At 61.7% G+C, this 19,609-nt stretch overlaps 1 protein-coding gene across 3 annotated transcripts in view; it reads left to right on the plus strand.

Annotated features, from left to right (window-relative positions):
• PRKCZ (protein kinase C zeta) overlaps positions 1–19,609 on the plus strand; it is a 92,871-nt gene that overhangs the window by 28,172 nt on the left and 45,090 nt on the right. The gene's annotated exons all lie outside the window — the stretch shown is intronic.

Here is a 19,609-nt window from a genome sequence, read left to right on the forward strand (position 1 = left end):
GGGCATCGGCGCCTGCGGGCAGGGTCGCGGGGCCCGGGCGCCCGTCGGGTTTGCGCGATCCCCTCGTTTTGGCTGTGCTTACGTGGGTCTCCGTCTAGTCATCCGGGAAATTTCGGTGCTGTGTGACCCAAGGGATAGAGCATGGTGCCTGGGCAATATGTGTGTCGTGTCATCACGAAGATTCGTTATGTGAAGACCATAGGAATGCAGGGTTGCATTCCTGTGGTCGGCGTTTCGGGAAGGGGGAGGGGTTTGCTGCCGCTGGTGGTCTCCTTGGGACACACAGCTGACTCTTAGGAACAGGGCACGGAGTCCCACCCCGCCGTGGCCTGGCCACGGTGCCCTCCAGCCTCGAGGTGGGGCCCCGGGACAGGCGTGCGGGGCAGGCTGCCTGGTGACTGGCACGTGTTGGCTGCCTGGACACATGGTGTGAAGGCGTCCTTTGTTCCAGCCAGAGCAGGGCCGTCCTGAATAGCGGCTTTCTCTGCCGGCCCTGGGGCAGCGAGGAGGGACTCTGCAGAGATGCGGGCCAGTTCAGCCTTGGGTACTGCTGCTCCCCTGTCCCCCCGCCGTCCCCCCGACCTTCGGAAGGTCACTTAGCATCTACCTGATCCCCACTCTGCCTCCCTCGCCTGGGTGACCCACCTCTGCCGGCTGAAGGAGCCTAGAGACAGGAGTCCTACTGGCCCTCTACCCCTGTTGGCCCCTCCTCTGGCCCCCTACTTCTTTCTGGCCAGCAGGGTCCCCTTACTGCCTTAGCCCTACCTCCCTTTGCCCAGACAGCTCATGCCAGGGGGTCGGCGTGCCTCTCCCATCTCCTGTCTTCCTGCCTTCCCCCTTTCCACCCCATCCCCCCTCCACCCACCATTCCCTCCATGCCCCCCCTCCAGTCTCCGCTCAAAGGCCTCCCCCTACATGAGGGCTCACCCCACCCCCGCCCCGTGTGACTTCTGCAAGGGTGTGTCCTCCATAGACATCTTTCAGTGACGGTGCCGCCCAGGACCACTCCACTCCCCCCTTCCCACTGGGGGTGTTCCCAAAGGTCTCCACATCTTGGGACTGGTCAGGGGTGGGCTGCATTGGTGCTCCTGCTGCCCGGGAAGAATGTCGCCTCTGCTCTCTGGGTCAGGCTGTGGGAGACTGAGCGGTCTGGGGTCACACGTGCGGCTCAGCTGCTTGGGAGCCCTCATGGCTGTGGCATCTTTGCCCAGTGTCTCAAGAGGGACGGTGGTGACCGGAGGTGGACGTGTTGGCACAGGAAGAAAGGACTTGGCATACCGTGCTTCTCCGGCAGGCCCCTTGCACACGTGGAAACGAAGCTTTGAGTGTTCGTTTCATTTCCTGTCCCTGTTCTCCCATGTGGTTCTGTCTGTGGCACCCGGTGTGGCCAGCCTCGGAGCATCGGGAAATGCCCGAGAGAGAGCCTTCCTGGGACGGCCCCGCAGCCCAGGACGCCGGTGATCTGCTTGGGGGGCCGTGGGACGGGGAGGGCTTTTCATTTTTGCTTATAACACTCGGTTTCTTTGTGTTTGGACTTTTTTCCTTAAAATATTTTAACCATATTAATTTTAATTTGTAGGATCTCAATTTTCTTGATGTTATGATTTAAGAAATTATCGAGTACACACTGTGAACACCATTTTTAGAAACTGCCAAATGTGGGGGCGCCTGGGCGGCTCAGTGGGTTGAGCCTCTGCCTTCGGCTCAGGTCGTGGTTCCGGGGTCCTGGGATCGAGCCCCACATCGGGTCCCTGCTCAGTGGGGAGCCTGCTTCCTCCTCTCTGCCTGCCTCTCTGCCTGTCAAATAAATAAATAAACTCTTTAAAAAGAAACAACTGCCAAATGCGCAGGTTATGATCTACTTTAATAAAAGTTCAGAGAACTGTATAGCCTACCGTTGTAGCTTGGTTTGTTGGTTTGGGTTTTTTTGAATTGTGGTAAAATGCACATAATATAAAACATAACCATTTTAATTGTTTTTTAAGTGTCCGGTTCAGTAGTTAAAGTACATTCCTGTTCTTTTTTTTGTAAGTTTTTTTTTTTTTAGATTTTACTTATTTATTTGACAGACAGAGATCACAAGCAGGCAGAGAGGCAGGCAGAGAGGCAGGAAGGGAAGCAGGCTCCCCGCTGAGCAGAGAGCCCGATGCGGGGCTCGATCCCAGGACCCTGGGATCATGACCTGAGCCGAAGGCAGAGGCTTTAACCCCCTGAGCCCCCCAGGCGCCCCTGTGCGCTTTCCGTGGCAGCCCCTGTGATGGGGTGAGCCGCCGGCTCCCCGCGGGTGTGATTTGCTGTTTCCCTGCTGACTGGTGCCGTTTGCATCTTTCCGTGTGCTGTTTGGCCGCGTGTGTATCTTTGGAGAAACCGGTTCGGTTCCTCCTGCGCACTTTGAATCAGTGGTTTGCTCGCGTGGGCTGGGTCGTCCTGCTTGGGTTTGAAGGACAGACCATGCCCCGGGTGTGTTGGTCTCTGCCTTTCCTGCTGGAGCCCCCCAATTCCCACAGGGAGGAAGCAGGACACCGAAGTCACTGTGTTACCGGGCAGAGGACGGACGAGCCACGTCTGCCGTGTCCTCGGAGGAAGAAAGCTTGTGCAGAGCAGAAACTCGTGTGAGGAGGGACCTGCGAGCGGTGGCAGGTTGACACCTGCTCGCAGAGTAGCAGGCAGCGGGCAGGCCCTTCCTCTCTCCCTCCTGGATGCTAGCTCACCTGCGGGCTCTGGCCCGTCCAGCTGCCCTGGTCGCTCGTCACTGGGTCTGTGTCCAGCCTTCCCCGTGGGCTTAGTCATCGCAGCGCCCCCCACCCCCAGCACGTTTTCCCACATGAGATGAGTTCCAGGAGAACAGGACATGTTAGAGCAGACAGCCCCGGACTCTGGCCCCTGCCGTGCATGGGTGGTGGGGACAGTCCCAGTGCTTTGTGGGATGATTCCACACAAGGGAAGACCCAGTTCAGCACGGAGAAGGGAGAGATTGCAGGGGTCCCGCTTCAGGGTGCCCTGGACACCCCAGGCGGGAGCAGAGCGCCGAGTGGTCTGTGCACTGAGTGACCGGCCATCCCTGCTTGGCCCTCACCCTTTGTGGCGGCAAGTGCTGGGTCCCTGTAGGCCGAGGGTCACAGGTAAAAGAAAACCACCTTCATTGTCCTCGCTTTGGCTTCTAAAGAAAGCGTGGGGTCCGGGGGACCGGAGGCTCTGTGGGTTTGTTTTTACGTAAAGCTCCTTCACATCAATGCTCTTAGAGGCAGACAAAACAAGCATGATTTATTCATGCATTTTAGCTGGTCTGCTTTTGTACAAAGGGAGCTTTTACATTTAATTATTTTTTAGCATTAAAAGATGGTTCATCTGCGGAAGTGGAGGCCCTGGTTTTCAGGGTGCTCACACAGGGGAGGTGGGAGAGGGCCTGGGGGTGGGAGGGTACGAGGGATTTGGGGTTGGGGGGACTAGATTTCAGTCCCAGCCAAGGCATTAAACAGATCTAATATCTTGAACTATAGACCACAGACCTGTGCTTCTGACACACCTGCCTCCCTCCTGGGAGCGGGGGCCGTCTGCCACACTCACTTCCAGGCCCCAAAGCCCAGGCCCTGCCCGGCTGCTCCAGTTACAAGCTGGCCCCTGAGACCCGGGCTGGCACAGAAACCATGATGGGTTATTGTGACAGAGGCGCAGTGCAGAGCAAATGCTGCGCCTGCCGGGGGATCCCGCCGAGAGAGAGGCTGCGGCCGGGGCATGGGCACTCCTGGCGTCCACCCCAGCGTGACAGGCGTGGACGGGTGTGGATGGACCCGGGTGCTGGGGCGACAGGTGTGGACAGGGACAGGCAGGTGTGGATGTGGACGGTGTAGATGTGCATGGATGTCACCCAGACGTGTCTGGGCAGTATAGACAGGTGTGGATGGGCCGACCTGGCTGCCTCCTGGCCTCCCCATGTCCTCTTTGCTGCCCCTCACTTGGAGCCCAGCACCCCCTGGGTCCTTTGGGTCCCTGGGCAGGTCAGACCGCCTGTGGGGGTGGGACCCCAGCCTGCTCCGTGCGGGGACCCCCGTGTGTTGGCCTGTGTGAGAGTAGCAATTCGAGGGGACTTGGGGTGTGGGGCTGCCCTGGCCCCCGTGTTGATCTCCCATGTTGAGTTTAAGGATCATGTCTCTTTCTGGATGCCCCCGCAGCCCGCCCCATCGGCCTCGTCCAGAGAGTCTTCCTTCCTCGGGAACCCGCTGGTCCTCCGGAACGCTCTGTCCCAGGCCGCCGTGGGGTGCTCCTCCTTTGCCATCACCTCCTGTCACGGGAGCAGCCCCTCTCCGGACCCCATCTCTGCCTGCCTGCACAGTGCGCTGCGTGGGCCTGGGGCCCGTGGCCTCCTGTGCCGTCTCCCCCTGCGTGAAAGCAGCATGCATGCGCCATGCCAGCGCTGGCCCCGTGGGGGACGCGTGGTTACCATGGCTGTGTCTCCGATGGCGGCTTTCCCGAGGCTTCTGCTGGGGCCTCCCTTCCTGCCCCCAGCAGCCCCCACCCTCTGCCCACTGCTCTTGGCCTTGAATTAACTCGTGCTGCTGCCCCACGTTGGTCTCCCTCGCTCTACTTTATGAAAAGCTCTGTCGCGATTTGCCCGTGCTTCCCACCCATTCGTGTGGTGTCCCCGTGCCCCCACCCGAGCCAGGATGTGGACGTGGCTCGTCTGCTGCAGCCTGTGGTTGCCCGGTGGGGCAGGAGCTCCTGCCCCACGGTCCCGGGCTGCTGGGTGTGTTGGTCACCTGGGGCCCGTGCACACCACTCGTGGATGGCAGGCTGCCTCAGCCTGGCCCCTGGCCGCACGGTACCCGGGGCCTTGCCGTGTGCCCTGCGGCTCTGGTTTTGCACAGTGTGTGACACTGTCTGCTTGACGTCACTGTGCTTTTCGGTTCTGAGATGGTCCAGCTGTGACTTCTGAGCATCAGTACTCGGCGGACCTATCCGCGTCCTTTGCTTTTTGGCGGGAGCCCTGGGGCTATGTTGTTTGTTCTCTGGGCGTGGACGATCCTTCTGTGGTTTGGTGGCTACAGTGGCAGTCTGAGCGCTCCCAGGGGGAGGACATGCTGCTAATGAAAGCCGCGTACCAGTGTGGGAGGAGGGCCCGCCACGTGGCGGTGGAATGGGAGTGAGACCACCACAGGAGGAACTCCCAGGAGTGGCTGGTTTCCAAGCTGCTCCCGAGTGTGTAAGGAGGAGAAGGGCGGCGGTGCTTTGTGCCTTCCCTTTAGCACGCGCCTTCTGGTGCCCACTGCCCGCGGTCGTGCCAGAGGCAGCATCCATTGCCCGGACCCACGGGTCCTGTGGGGCCCACCGGGGCCTGCCTGCCCCTGATTCTCCTCTCCCGGTGCCCGCACGGTCAGCACTGCCTGTCCAGTGCGTGTTGGTCTTCTGGGCCACCTGGCCTGCCCAGGCCCTGGCTCCCAGGGGGGTGTTTGGGGTCAAGCTGACAGAGTGCCCTGGCGGGCCCTGAGCCAGGCCGTGCGGCACAGCCCGCCTGCACCTCACCCACTGTGGGCTTCGGGGTGGTCATGAAGACGCCACTCGTGGCTTCTCCCTCCATCGGAGGCGGGGGTTTTCCGTGTGTGCCCCAGAGGCTCCCGCAGATGTCAGGTCACTGGGTGTTCGAACAGTGCTGTGGGCTGTGTCCCGTGTCCGGAGGCCTGACCGCCGGGAGCCTCCGCTCGCAGCGTCTGCCGGGCCCCCTTCCTGCCCCATGACCTTGGCCCCTCGCTCTCTTTCCTGGGTCCCAGGGCTCGGACGGCAGATGTGGACACAAAGGTCACGTGGATTTTGAGTGGATTAAGTGCAAGGATGTAGAAATGCGCTTGGTGCCAAGCTCGTCTTCTGTGGGTGCCCACACGTGGTGGCCCGTCCGCCTGCGTCGGTAATGCCTTCCATGAAGGCTGCGAGGGCCTTCCCGAGGGAGCACATGGCAGCTTTGGTGTTCCTGAGGGTCGGAGCAAGCGGTCCTGCCTGAGGCCCCGAGTCCGGGTCATGGGTCGAGCGTCTCCTACGCAGAGGGTCATGTTGCCAAACCCCCGAACCGTCGTCGAGCCCCGGCTTTCCCCGTAGCAGAGACTCGGGAAGCGCGGTGGGAGCAGCCCGGGGTGGCCTCAGCCTGCGTGTTGCCGCACGCTCCCGCGCACGCTCACACCCCACACGCGGTCGCACGTGCACGCGGTTGCACACGCTCCCACCTTCACTGCCGGAAGCTGCTACTTACGCTTGGGTTGCATTTTGCTGTGTTCGGGAAGGTCGATGGGCTACTGTATGCGCCGGACTGGTTTGTGTCAGTTGTCACCCCAGAGGGGGTCATACCCGTGCTTGTCCCTCAGCCCCGTCCTGACAGACGCACGGGGGAGGCTCAGGGCTGCCAGCTTCAGCCGTGTCAGCGGCGTGGCAGGGAGGGGTGGCCTGAGGCCCAGCCAGGGAGCCCCAGGGTGTCCGTTGGGTGCTGCTGACCTACTAGGAGAACTGGCTCCAGGCCATGGGCACGGGGGCTTTGCCTCCTGCTGTCAGGATTCTGGCTTCCCTCCAGAGGAGAAAGCGGGTCTGCCTTCCTCCTCCCCCGTTTCGGCCGAGGTCCGAGCTCTGCCCTGACATCTGGTGCTCCTCCTGGGCCCTAAGCTGTCTCTGACCCTTTAGAAAGGGCTCGATGCCCTGAGCGGCCTGGCTCCAGTGTGGACCGGGACCGTCCTGGCGCTCCAGTGATGAGGGGGCTGGGGGCAAGGTTGTCACGCGCTCGCTGGGGAGAGGTAGCAGAGCCGGCTGACTCAGGCTGTGGTCCCTCCCCCGGGAGGAGCTGGTGGCTTTGGAGAAAGTGGCTGGTGCACACCCGGGCTCCTGTTCCTCCGGGGAGGGGCTGAGCTTCCTGCTTCTCAGGATCGGGGAGGCGCATCGGCTGCCTGTGTGAACGTGTGTGTCGGGCACATGGCTGCCCGGGAGGGGCTGTGCTGTCTCACGCCCCCGGGTGACCGAGGGTCCTGGGGACACCGAATGTTCTCTGGCCTTGCTGTGGGACTAAACAGCTGGGCTCTTGGAACATGTGGGAGGTGCGGGAGGCTGGGGAGAGGACAGAAGTCCTCCCTGGCTGGCCTTGGGGATGCCGGGGTGTTCAGCGGGCAGCCTCTCGCTGGGCCGCCACCCCGGGCTGTGCCGGCCTTCGGACCATTTCTCCAAACTTGCGAGGCTTCAGTCAGAGAAAAACCCCGGTGGGGAGGTATGAACGGGACGTGTGCTACATCAGCATGGGCTGTGACCCTGGCTCTGAACAGAGCAGCCCCCGGAGCCTCCCCTGTGCACAGGGGCGGGGGCCAGTGCTGGGGCGGCTCTGTGTACACCCAGGCGGGGCGTCTCGGCTCCTGGGAGCAGCGGCCAGGACTTTGGGAGCTGTGCTGCTTCCCAACCTTTCCGAGAGGATGAGCGGGCTGTAGCTGAGAGGGGCTCGGAGTTCAGCCTCAAGACCAGCTCCTTCCCTTGAAGCCTCTGGTGGGTCTCCTGCCCAGTGACGCTTCTCAGCCCTACTCTATGCAAGCCGGAGAAGCAGTGCTCGGGCTGGTGGCGGACCACCATGGCCGTGCCTGCCAGCCTCCGAGAACCTACTAGACAGCCTCCGTGCTGGCACTTCCGGACCAGATGACTGGGCTCTGACTGCTTTCACCCTAATAACACAACCGTCTTCGTGCCCTTGTGGTCTGGGTTCCGTCAGGAGTCTGCTCCTGGAGCTGTGCTCTGTGTGACCAGAAACCTCTCCGGCCCACGGCCCCAGCAGGGATGCCCTTCTCCTGAGCTGCTGGGCTAGTAAGTTAGGAAATCGGGGTAACGTGCAGTACAAAGTAGTGAGAAAGGGGGCCCTTTTCTCCCTCTCTAGGGTTACCTTCAGCACGGCGTTCCGGCAGGTCCCCTTCTCCAGCCGTGTCCTCATTCATTCGGGAGTTCATTCTCTGGCATGTTTCCTGCACGTTGACGGGGGTCCCCGCATGCCCGGGCTGGGTGGTGTGGGGTAGAGGCTGGGAAAGCACCCACCGGGAGGGGTACACTCCTAATCCCCCCTTGTTAACGAGCAAACACGCAGAAACAGATCATTCGAAATTCTAAGTTACAGTTAGTGTCAGTGGCCGCGGTGGCGGTGCCAATACAGAAACATGGGGCGGGCGGGGGGCCCCACACCCGGGACAGCCCGCCAAAGCCTGAGTCGGCATGAAGCCCTGTGGAAGGAGTGGGCTGGGGGCTTCGTCAGGTGGAGGGGGCCCGGCACGTGCAAAGGCCCTGGTAGGAGAACCCGCTGGGCAGAGCACCCTTGAGAGGCGGGAGGGGAGGCTACACAGGGTCCCTGGCCGTCCACAGCGGTGCATTTCATGAGCCTCTAAGGAGTTAATCCAACAAACCTGAAATGTGGGTGTGACCTGCTTCCTGCTCTGATGGGCCTGAACGCCCGTGGTCCGTGTGGAGCGAAAACAGACTTGCAAGGAGCAGAAAAGCCTTGAAATATGTTTTCAAAGTAAGGAAAGGGAGATTCGGATGCCCTTTTGTGGGAAGAGACAAAGCTCACTCACTACTGAGCACGTGATAGCCACGAGCCCCGTCCCGGGGTGACCACGCCGGCTTGGAAACCGCAAGGTCCTCGGTCTTCTCTGAGCCCCACACTCCGTCGCTGTTGAATTTAACTGTCCCCCGTGTCCTCCCAGCGCAGTGACGCTCCCTCTTCACACCCCGGCCCTGAGGCGAGCAGGGAGACACTCTCCTCCCACAGGCTGACCCTCCCTCTCCTCCTGTGACCTACGGAGCCTCTTCCTCGGTTCGATTTCATTCTGTGGTGGTGCAGGTGCCTTTGCTAAAATTATTTCTAAACTTGCCGCGTGGAGAAGCGTGCACCCGGCGGGGACGGGCATCTCGGTAGCAAGGATTCCGCGGAAACAGCAACTTTTGTGCTGCTGTGTCTCGCCTTGTCCCCCTGCTCACCTGGGCGGTCACCGGCTGCCAGCCGGGTCCTCTCATCTGTCCCTGCCCCCCGGTCACCCCGACTGGCCGCCCCTCCTTCTGGTCTTCGAGGTCCGGGCTTTCTCCCGGGGCTCTGCCTCTGGATCTCGGTGCCACACCCCACCCTCTCGGAGGCCAGCCTCGTCCAGACGCCGGGGTGCGGAGCTCACGGGCAGTTTGTAAGCGGCGTCCCCTCCGCTTTGGAGGGGGCTCTGTGTTGGGACCGGCCCAGGAGCCTGGACAGCCGCTTGGGGTGAAAGCGGGGGCTGAGGGAGGAGCACGCTGGTCGTCTGCCCTCAGCTTGGCCCTGTCCTCCGCCCAGCGTGCGTGTGGAGAGCTCGCTCCCACTTACTGCTTTTTGTGCCCCCACGGCCTCCACTTGCCCCAAGAGAAACTGGGGCTGCACCCAAGAGGCAGGGGCCTGGTCGGTGGGGGGCTGTGGACAGCTTCCCTCCGGGCCTCTCCTCTGTCGCTCACTGGCCAGCAGGTGTGTGTGACCTTTCCTCGCCTCAGTTTCCCACTCTGGGGTGACCTGCATAGGGGCACAAACACACCAGCTCTGTGCCACACATGGCCACGCTGGCCGGTGGCTGTTGGGGGCCATCACGGCCCTCCCCACTGAGGGGGAGTGGGGTCTGCTGAGGCCCCTGTGGTGGGGAGTCTCATTTGGGGGGAGTTTTTGGTCTTGCTAGAATTTGCATGAATAAAGGATTACACTTTTATTTTGTCTTCATTGATATGTGGTCTTTACAGCACGCTTTCCTGGGGGGACATGGGAGGCTCTCCGTGCGTGGTGCCATCCTGTCTCCTGGAGGCCAGGGGCTCTGGTGAGTTTGCCTTTCTTCCTTACGTCTGACTTTTGAAATAAGCAGTGTAAGGAGGAAATAGTTAACTTCGTTTTGTACAGAGATATTGAAGCGATTCTTGGTGAGGGGCTGAGGGGCTGCTCTGGGCCCGGTCTGGCCCCCTGAGGGCTGGGGGGACCTTCTGTCCGACACGGGTCCCTCAGGCAGTATGGGAATCACAGCCCCCAACCTGGTCGGATTTTCGTTTTGGCAACGCAGGGCTTCCCCCCGAGTAAGTTGTTAAAGCCTTTCAGAAGGCTTAATTTCTAGGAGAAACAGGTCCCTTTTGTGTGTTTAATTACTGAAGCTGTTTTGAATCTCTAACAGAATTTAAGAATCTGAAAAACACTTGGGCCACGTCCTCTGGCCGAGGGCAGGCTGGCAGGCGCTTTCCCTCCTCACTCCTCCTCGCGGGACCCTGGCTCCCCATGCAGGGCCGAGCCTCTGTCTTTCCTTTGACCTTGTCCTGAAACCCCAGGAGTCCCCTTCAGTGGGGGAGGCCCCGATGATGATTTACGTGTTATCTTTTCAGTTTGTTCTTCTTTCCTGTTCTTTTTTTTCCATTCACTTGTTCGAGCTCAGCTGTTGTCACCAGAGGCAGCCACTTCAGCCGCACTTGGTTTCTTGGCCACCAGCTGTGGGACCCAGAGCAAAGGACTCAGGTTCCCGGTGCCTCAGTTTACCCCTCTCGTAAGCCTGGGGTGGTAGGAGCGCCTGCCTGTCACGGCTGGCAGGTGGGGCTGGTGTGAGGGTCCAGCGCCAGGTGCCTGCACCACAAGCCCCTTTCCGTGCTCTGTGCTGCCCTTTCACAGCCTTTGGGGTCTTCCGGGCGCCCCTCCCCCACTGAAACAGGCCCCAGGACGCATTCGTGTTCCTACCCCCTCTGTTGCCCTCGTGTCTGGCTGTGACTTGGAGGTTAAGGGTCAGACAGGATTTAGAAATGCGGAAGTGACCAGGAGTCCTGACAGGGCCAGTCTTCTGCCAGCCCCGCAGTCCTGCCTGGCACACGGAGATGGCGACACCTGCCTCCCAGGAGGCTTGTGGCCTCAGAGGGATCCGGGTGTCCTCATTCTGGAGCGGCACCTAGTAGGCCCCGGTGGACAGAGGGCAGACACACAGAGATCGGCGGGAGATAGGTGACAGGTGTGTGGCGGGTACGTAGTAGACGCATGAACGGGACATAGCAGGGGCGAGAGAGGGAGAGGGTAGGGTTAGGGTGGCGATGGGCAGAGACCCACAGACACAGAGACCCATGGTTTACGGCACAGACGCGTCACGTAAGCGAGAAGTGACCGACGCCAGCAGGTGCCCCGCAGAGCCATGACCGCCGTCGCGGAGGTGCCGTGGACAGGACCCTTGAGCAGCTCGGTTCGAGCAGCACGCGTCCGGACGTTGGCGTGAACGTGTCTTCCTTACGATCCTGGCAGCGTTTCCCTTTCTCCCGCTGACTGCGTTGTCCGGAGACGCCGAGTGTCGCGCGCGGGGGCGGGGCTTGAGCCTCCGTCCGTGCAGCTCCAGGGCCCCTTCCGCCAGAGCGGGTTGGAGCAACACCGCGGCTTCCTTTCCCGCTTTTCGTCTCCGCGGACATAGAACGGCCACTGCGGGCAGCGAAACGTCGAGGGGCCTCGCGTCAGGCGGCGTTTCGGGCCAGAGTGGGGGCGTGACTGTGACTCCAGCCCTGTCCTGGACCTGTCCCTCCGCGCTGCCTCAAGATCTCCCAGGGTCTGCTGTGGGTTTGCAGGTCCTGCCTGCAGGTCTCCTGTCCTGTTTTTGTTTGGGTCAACCGTGGGTTCCTAGAAACTCCATTCTTCTTTATCTCGACGTTGTAGAAAACAAGTCTAGAAGCGCGCCCCCCACCTCACTGAGGGTCCGGAAGCAGGCATAACGGCCCGGAAGTGGCCGCACCATGGGATCAGGGGACCCTCCCCAGTTTTTCTTGGGCTGTTTGTCTTCTCTGGGGTAGGGGGAGGGTGAAGCCTCTCTTAACGGAAGACAGAGCTGCGGGCGGGGTCCCCGGTTCCCGAGGTGCGCGAGGCCTGTTTCGGGACGCATTGCCCCAGCACTCTGTCTAAACCATCTCTTGACGTTGAATCACATCGATATGACGAATGCGTTTTTAGTACCGCGACGGTTATAAGCCTTTCTCGGCGGGGAGACCCGCCGTTTGCTTTCTTGGGTCCCTTTTAGAACAGGGTGAGGGGTGAGGTACAGAGGCTTGAAGGTCCGCTGCCGTTTTCTGTTTCTTACACATTCATCGAGACCCTTCGGGAGCTGGGGATGTGACTATAACTCCTGCCCTTGGGGGACTCCGGTCCGGCGAGTAAGCCATGGGGCCCATGGGGTGGGAATGTGTGGCGAGTGCCGGCTGCTCCTGGCCATGCCTGCACCTGTGTCTCCCCCCGCCCCCGCCATGTCTGCCATCCCGGGGGTGGGGGAGGGTGGACCCACCTTCTTTCCTGGGCCGTGCACCCGTAATGAGGCTTTCTGGGACAGCAGGGTGAGCTCAGGGCTGCCCCCAAACAGCTTGAGATTTTGGGGAGAGATCCGCCAAGGGTCTCGGTGGTGGTCTGGGGTGAGGCATGGAGCAGGGCTGGCGCACACGGGCTTTGAACTCACACCCGACGCTGAAAAGAGGTGGCATCTGGGCTTTCTCAACAGCTTGCCCAGATATGGGGAGACGGAAAGGGAAGGTAGGGTGTTCAACTATCAGCAGCTGGATGTCAGAAATGGGCCGGACTGTGAGAGCCAGACTGTGAGAGTCCCTCTGAGGACGGTGGCCCCGGAGCCACGGGGAAGATGGGGACTTTGTCCATCCTAGATCGCCTGCTCCCCAGGACCTCCTGTGCACAGGCCCCCGTGGCCGGGTCTGGTTCAGGGCTAGGATGGCGCCTCCCACCCACACTGAGTCTGTGTTCTAAAGGGGAGAGAAGGAGCAGGCAGGTGAGTCTGCAGACACGTCACCCGCACGGGGCTGGAGGGGTTGAGGGGAGGCTGCTCTCTCCCTGGGAAGGCACCCTGTGCACCCCGGTTGGGGAGGGGGCCGGCTCCGCCCTGGCGGGAGGGAACGAGGCATGGCTGGAAGGAGCTCGGACACAGAGGAAGCTGACATGGCTGGAGGTGGCGGGGGGCGGGGTGCCACTGAGAGGTGGGAGCCACGTGATTGGACGTGTGTATAGTGCGGTCACTCCTGCCGAGTGCTGTGCGGTCCCCTGCTGCCCACAAGGCCAGAGACAGTGGGAGGAGAGGGCCGGGGAGATGTGCAAGTGCCCAGTGCTGGGAGAACGTTGGCGGGACCCGGGAGGGTTGGGGGTGGTTCCCAGGTGAGCGGTGGGGGTGGGGGGACCGTGGGCCGGGGGACGTGGACGGGTGGCTGTGGACGGTGGGTGCGTGCGGTCCGGAAGCGAGGGCGCAGCCCGCAGCCCCGCATGCGCTGACTTCCCGCGCGGCCCGTTTGTGGTCAGACGGCACGCGGGTACCTCGTTCGCTCGAGGACGGCCAGCCACATCCTGACAGCGCTCGGGTGGGCTTTCAGCCGGGGCGGCTTGAAGACTCAGTTCACGGAAAGTCATTTCTCATCACAGCGCCCGGCCGCTCGGCACTAGGGCGATTTCCTGTCGAGGGGCTTTAACGGCACGAGCTGCTGTGGCCCTGCCGACCTTCCCACGGGTGCTGCGTCTGTGCTCCGCGGGGTCCCTGCTCTCGTCCTCCTGCTGGTTCCTCAAGCCAGAGGAGGACGGGGCGAGGGGCGTGCAGGGCGTTTGCAGACGCGAGCCCGGAACGGTGTGGGGAGGCGGTGAGGGTACCCGGGGCTCCCTGGTGACCCGACGGGGCTGTTTCCCTCTGGATGGGCTGGAAGTGCAGTGAGGGCAGTGGCCCATTGTTCCAGGTCACGTCAGGCCCTTATCAACGTCCAGGCCGACTGATTTGGGCTGAGGCGGCCACATGACTGAGAGCTTCCAAGAGGAGCCTCAGGGCCCTCTGGGTCTTATCTAGGCCCTGCTCTGGGGGCCATGATCGGGCGGTTCTGGGAGGATTTCTCTGGGATGTTTAGTAGTCATGGGGCAAGAGTCCTTCCTCCGGGTGCACAGAGCTGTGTGTGGGGGCTGGGACGAGCCCTGAGGGAGGGCCCTCCGTGGTCACCGGCACGTGCAGGCAGCTCTCGTGGGAGCCATGGCCCTGGTCCCCCTTGGTCTCATTTGCACTTGGCCTGTTTGAGGCTGGAAGATGCCTAGGTCGCCCCAGCCCGTGCTGACTCAGGGGCTCCACCGACCTGGTTCTCCCCCCAGAGCTGGCTTTGGAAAGACTGGGGCTCCTGCTCCAAGTGGGCACAAAAGCCAAAAAGTGAAATGAATTTCTTAGGGTTTCTTTAAAGAAAATTTTTATTATGAAAAATTCCAAATATCGACCAAGGTAGAGAGAATTGTGTAGTGAAGTCTCACGCACCCTTTCTTCAGCTCCATCTGCAACTTCTGGCCGGCCAGTAAGCCCCCAGCCCCCATCCTGGCCTTCCTGTCATCTGTGGACAAATATTGTAGCAAATGTCTCTAGAGGATAAGCATCACGTAATAGCACCATCTCACCAACACAAGAAAACGTTTATTGTCCCTTTTTAATATTGCCGGATTGGTAGCCAAGGTGCCAATTTCTGGAACTGTCTCCATTTTCTCGAGAGGACCTCCGTCCTGACCGCTGAGGCTGGCAGTCGCGAGAACCCTGGAGGGGGTCCTGCACGGTGTGCCCAGCCCCTGTGGCTCTGCCCACGTAGGCACAGCGCGATGTCAGCCGTTGCATCGTGAGCGCGAGGGCCACATCACTGACCCCGCGTGCAGAACGTTCCCCGCGCCGCCCCTGCTGTCCGTCACCCCTGCTGACTGTAGCTCCGCTCCTCCCCTCTGTAATCTTGGCTGTTTGAGGGGTGGTCTTCAGGGCCCGGCTCCTGGCACTCAGCTTCGGGGGTCCCCCTCCACGCCGGAGAGCTGCGCGTGTCTGTGTGGCTGCTGCGTATCTCGTCCAGCCACTTACCCGGGAGTGGTGGGTGCAAGTCGCACGGCAGAGGCCCTGCACCCCACCAGTTCCCGCTCCCTGCGTGGCCCCGAGCGCCCCACACGCGTGGACCGGGGGACTCTTCGGTCTTGGGTTCTTTCCAGCCTCTTTCGGCTGCAGGTGAACCCACAGTCCCCGTGCACACCACAGCTGCTTTGCTTCTTTGGGAGTGCCCCCAGCAGGGGGTCAAGTGGAAGGTGCCCTGGGATTACGTTCCTGACTCTGTCGGGCCGCGCACTCCTGTGTCTGCCCCTGTGCCCAGCCCTCCCGCGCAAGGTGCCTGCCGCCGTCTCACTCTTGGGCCAACAGAGGCAGCAGCGCAGTCCTGTAGCCGTGGACCTGGGATGGCCGGAGAGTGCATCCTTCTTTTTTTCTTTAAAGATTTGATTGATTTGACAGAGACAGAGAGACAGACACAGAGAGAGCACAAGTAGGGGGAGCAGCAGAGGGAGAGGGAGAAGCAGGCTCTCTGCTGAGCAGGGCACCAGACACACGACTCGATCCCTGGACCCCAGGATCGTGACGTGAGCTAAAAGCAGAGGCTCCACCGACGGAGCCCCCCAGGCACCCGGGTGAGCCCATCCTTTAAGTAGCGCTTCAGAGAGAAAGGGATCAAGGTAGACCCCTCCCATGAGTCCTCACGTGTGGTCCTCCTGGGCCTGGTGGAGGCCTGTCGGGAGCCTGACCTTCATCCTGTCTTCTCTTCACCTCCTTAGGACTCAGCTCAGATGTCTCCTCCTCCAGGAAGCCTGCCTGGCCTCTCCTGTCTCTGTGCTTTCCAGCTGCCTCAAGGTCAGGGACCCTCCATCCCTGGGACCACGTGTTGACCGTGGTAGCTCCTGGAGGCCAGGCCATACTCTTGCTCCCTCTGGGTTCCTGGTCCTGGGTCTGTGCTCATGTCCCTTCTGGGTCTCTAGACCTGGGGCCACACTTTGGTCACGCGTGGATCCCGGTCTTGGCAGAGCACTGTGTGCCACTGGCATTCGCGGCAGATTGAATGGAGGAGGAGGGGGATTTGCTGGTGGCTTTGGTGACCGTAGTGAGACGGTGGCGTTGAGGCCCCCGGTGTGACCCTGTCCCAGAGTCTCTGGAACAAACGTGGTGGGTTGGTACCGATGCGACGCCGAGGGCAGGTGAGCCAGGGTGCACCCCGTGCCCGTGCATCGTCTGTCCGACTCCGACGTGCCCCCCTCCCGTCTTGGGTCCGTAACTTCGTCACATCTGCACCTCGTAAGGTGACGTACTCACAGGCTCCAGGGACTGGTGGGGGGATATCTCTGGGGCCCTCGTCCAGCCGATCATGGGGGCTTCTAGCTGTGCAGCTGCCCAAGGTTTCTGGCGCGCTGGAGGGCTTCCTGGACCGGAGAGGAGGAGCCGGCTCCGGCCACGCCTTGGCCTTGGGCAGCCTCAGTGTGCTCCTCTGTGAAGTGGCGCCTGCGCTGCCTTCCCTCCCTCCTCCCTGGGTTATTCTGATCAAGTGCGGCAGCGGGTGTCAGACATGCGAGTTACAACCCCGCCCTGAGCTCCCCCAGGTGGCCAGTGGGTGGGGAGCCCCATGGAGCTGAGCCCCTGGAATGGAGGGGAGGAAGAGAGGGGTCCCGACAGTGACCCTGGGGGTTGATGCTGGCTCACGCTCTGGGTGGCATCAGGGGAGGTCCCGACGCAGGCCCGCGGACCGTGTGTGTCCCTGAGATTGGATCCTGCTGGTACCGGGCGCCCCGAGGGGAGGCTGCTGGCCGGGGCAGGCCGGAGGCGGTGGGGTGAGGGTGAGTCTGGAAAGGTCCAGACGCAGATGGGTGGACTTGGTCCCTGGCTGGGGTGCTGGGGGAGTGTGGCTTTGCTGTCAGGGTGGCCCAGGGAGAGGGAAGAGCCCGTCAGTCCAGCACAGTTGTTCAGGGATCCGTGAGTGACCGGCGACAGGCAGCGGGTGGGCCCAGCACAGACGACGGCTCGTCCCCTGGTGGCAGTGCTTGCTTCTCTCCACAGGCCTGGCTTCCTTGGAGGGGCTCTGCCCACGGTCTTGCTGAGGCGACGCCCTCAGTGCCTTCTCTGGTCCCGTGGCCGCTGGGTCACACCTTCAGGGACCAAATCAAGCCTCTGGCCTGGTACTGGCCCCTGGATCCCATGGGTTCCCTGGGAGCCCTTCAAGCCTCACTGGCCAGAAGCCGCTACACGGGGATGGGGCGGGCTGGGCTGTTGGGGAGTGGAGCCCCACGGGGCGGGAAGTAAAGCACCTGTTCGGGGGCTGGAGGCTCAGAAGCTTGCACGTGGCCATCTGGGGCCTCTACTCAGGGTGCCACACCTGTCGTTGCCATGCAGTTCCTGAGAGCGCCTGCTTCCCCCCAGAACCTGGGCTCCCCTGAGGGCAGGCCCTGTTCATACTGTATGCCCAGTTATGAGCTGAGAGCTGTCTTCCTGCCAGCATTCAGATGTCCGTGAAGGTGCAGGGAAAGGATGAGACAGGGGCCAGCATGCTTGGGGCCGAGTCATTCCAGAAGGCCGCAGGTATCCTGCGTGTAGGCCCTGGTGCCGAGCACAGACGGACCTGGCCAGCGTGGTCCAGCAGGGCAGATGCTGGAGAAACACCTGCTGTGCGCGGGGGCAACCAGAGTCCCGATGAGGGACTCGCCTGTGCAGGGGCTGGAGTGGTCAGGGGAGGACGGCCACGGCACGCGCGCTTGGAGCAGCTATGGGTGCATCCAGCCGCCTTCCAACCATCTGTCCGTTGAGGTTTGCAAATTTCCACCTGAGAGGAGAAGACCAGCACCAGATTTCTCCCGGAAGAGCTGGGAGCAGACTCCACCTTGTGTCCCCATGGATGCACCTCTCACTTCCCAGTACTCTGAGAGCAGGGTACGTCTAGACGGTCCACGGGTCCCGCTTGACTGGCCAGTGGTCTTTTGCTTTGGTGGTCTGCACAGTAATGGCACTTCTGGTCGCTGGCCTCTTAGATCCCATGAGGAATGTGGACAAGGGGGGCTGGCATTGGGGCAGGGGGAGGGTTGGGTGTGGACATGTGCAGAGGTGCTTGTGGTCCAGTCCCAGGAGGAGGGGTGATTCTGAGGGATGGCAGGTCTGTAGTTTGGCCAAGGAGGAAGGTCAAGGTCATCGGTCTTGAGAGAGAGAAGGGGACCCGGTGCCCAGATCTTTGAGGGTGGGGAGCTGATGTGTGGAAAAGGGGAGGGGAGTGGCTGAGGGGCAGCCCACTGACCATCCGAGCAGACCGTCCGTGGCCCTGGGAGCTGGGCACCAGGTTGAGGCCCCGTGGGGCTGGCTTTGGGGGCAGAGGCGCCGTGGCAGTGCACGGGTGGCTTGCCAGGGGTCGAGGGTGGGTGACTGGGGGCACCACAGGACCAGTCACATTTGTGGGAGAGTTGGAGACATCAGGCAGAGAGCCATCCTCCCCAGGCTCTTGTGATGAGGACACGCCGTGCCAGGAGCATGTGGGAAGACAGGAAGGGCGCGCTCTGGGGCCTGACGGACCAGACTTGCTGACAGATACGCCTCAGGGGCCCTGGGCCTCCCAGCGTCTGTGCTCATCAGAGGGACATCAGGGCACTCGCTGTCTGGTGAGGGAAGGAGCTTGTGGGACGGACGAAATGCCTGCTCCATTGCACAGAAAGGATACGGTGGACGTTAGTTCTTCAGAAGTGCTTTTATTTGATGCAACTTACGAGGATAACCAAGGAACAGGTCACGTTCTGAGTGTGGGTCCCAGAAGTTAATCTTAGAGAGCAAATTTTTAAAAACCATCATCATCATAAGCCAAGAAAAAGTTGAGAACTCACTCCAGAAGCTGCTAAGCCTGCCCCGATTTGGCGGGGGTGGGGGTAGCTTTTATTTAGGGAGGGATGTGAGGATCTGGGACCTCCGTTCTCTGGTCCTGTTTCCTTTCTTCATCGGTTTTAACCAGAATAAACCGTTGTAGAAACTGTAAACTCTCGAGTGTGCAACTGGGTGAGTTTTTACAGAGGCGCCCGTCGGCCTCCAGCCGGTTTAGGGGGTCCACCTCAGCTGTGCCCAGAATCCCGGCCCCCCTCCTGGCCACCCTCCCCGCCGTGGAGTTTTGCTTGGTTTTGAACTTGTGGTGGTGGAATCCTATGGAGAGCCCGTGGGGGAGTCCCGCGGTGGAGTCCCCGCGGTGCTGGGTGTGGTTCTGGGTTCCCGTACCCCGTGCGGGGTGGTTCCAGGGCGAGAACGCACGCCAGCTGGCGTGTCTGTCCTCTCCGAGCGGGCAGTGTTCGCCCCGCGGGGGGCCCCTGCGCACACCCCGGCTGGCGTCGCCCCCTGCCTGCACACGGCGGGAACCCATAGGCCGTGGGCCGCTTTGGGGCGCCCGCACTGCTTCCCGGCGCCCCGTGTGGGCTCTTCCCTGCCGGCAACCAGGTGTGGCCCCGTGTGCGTCCTGCAGTTTGACTCGGTTCCGGCGCGTCTGCCTGGGGTGAGTGCGGACCCCACAGCCGGAGGCTTGGCCCGCGGGGCTGCCCCAGCCTCAGACGCCGCCCGTGCTCCGAGGCATCAGGTCAGTGACTGGCTGGAACAGCTCCCGCAGCTCAGGAAAACGCCAGTTTCCCGGCTTCTTGTCACGTGTTCATCTCAGGCAGGGGCTGATGGAGGCGACGCGGGGGCAGGACTTGGCGCGGTGGGGCTCCCAGCGCCCTGTCCAGCTCAGCGCCTGGAAGCTCCCCACACCTGGTCAGCTGGGGATGTTGGTGAGGTTTCATTGC

Source organism: Lontra canadensis, unplaced genomic scaffold (genome assembly GCF_010015895.1).
Source record: "Lontra canadensis isolate GAN:19392208 unplaced genomic scaffold, GSC_riverotter_1.0 scaffold25, whole genome shotgun sequence".
Lineage (NCBI taxonomy): Eukaryota > Metazoa > Chordata > Mammalia > Carnivora > Mustelidae > Lontra > Lontra canadensis.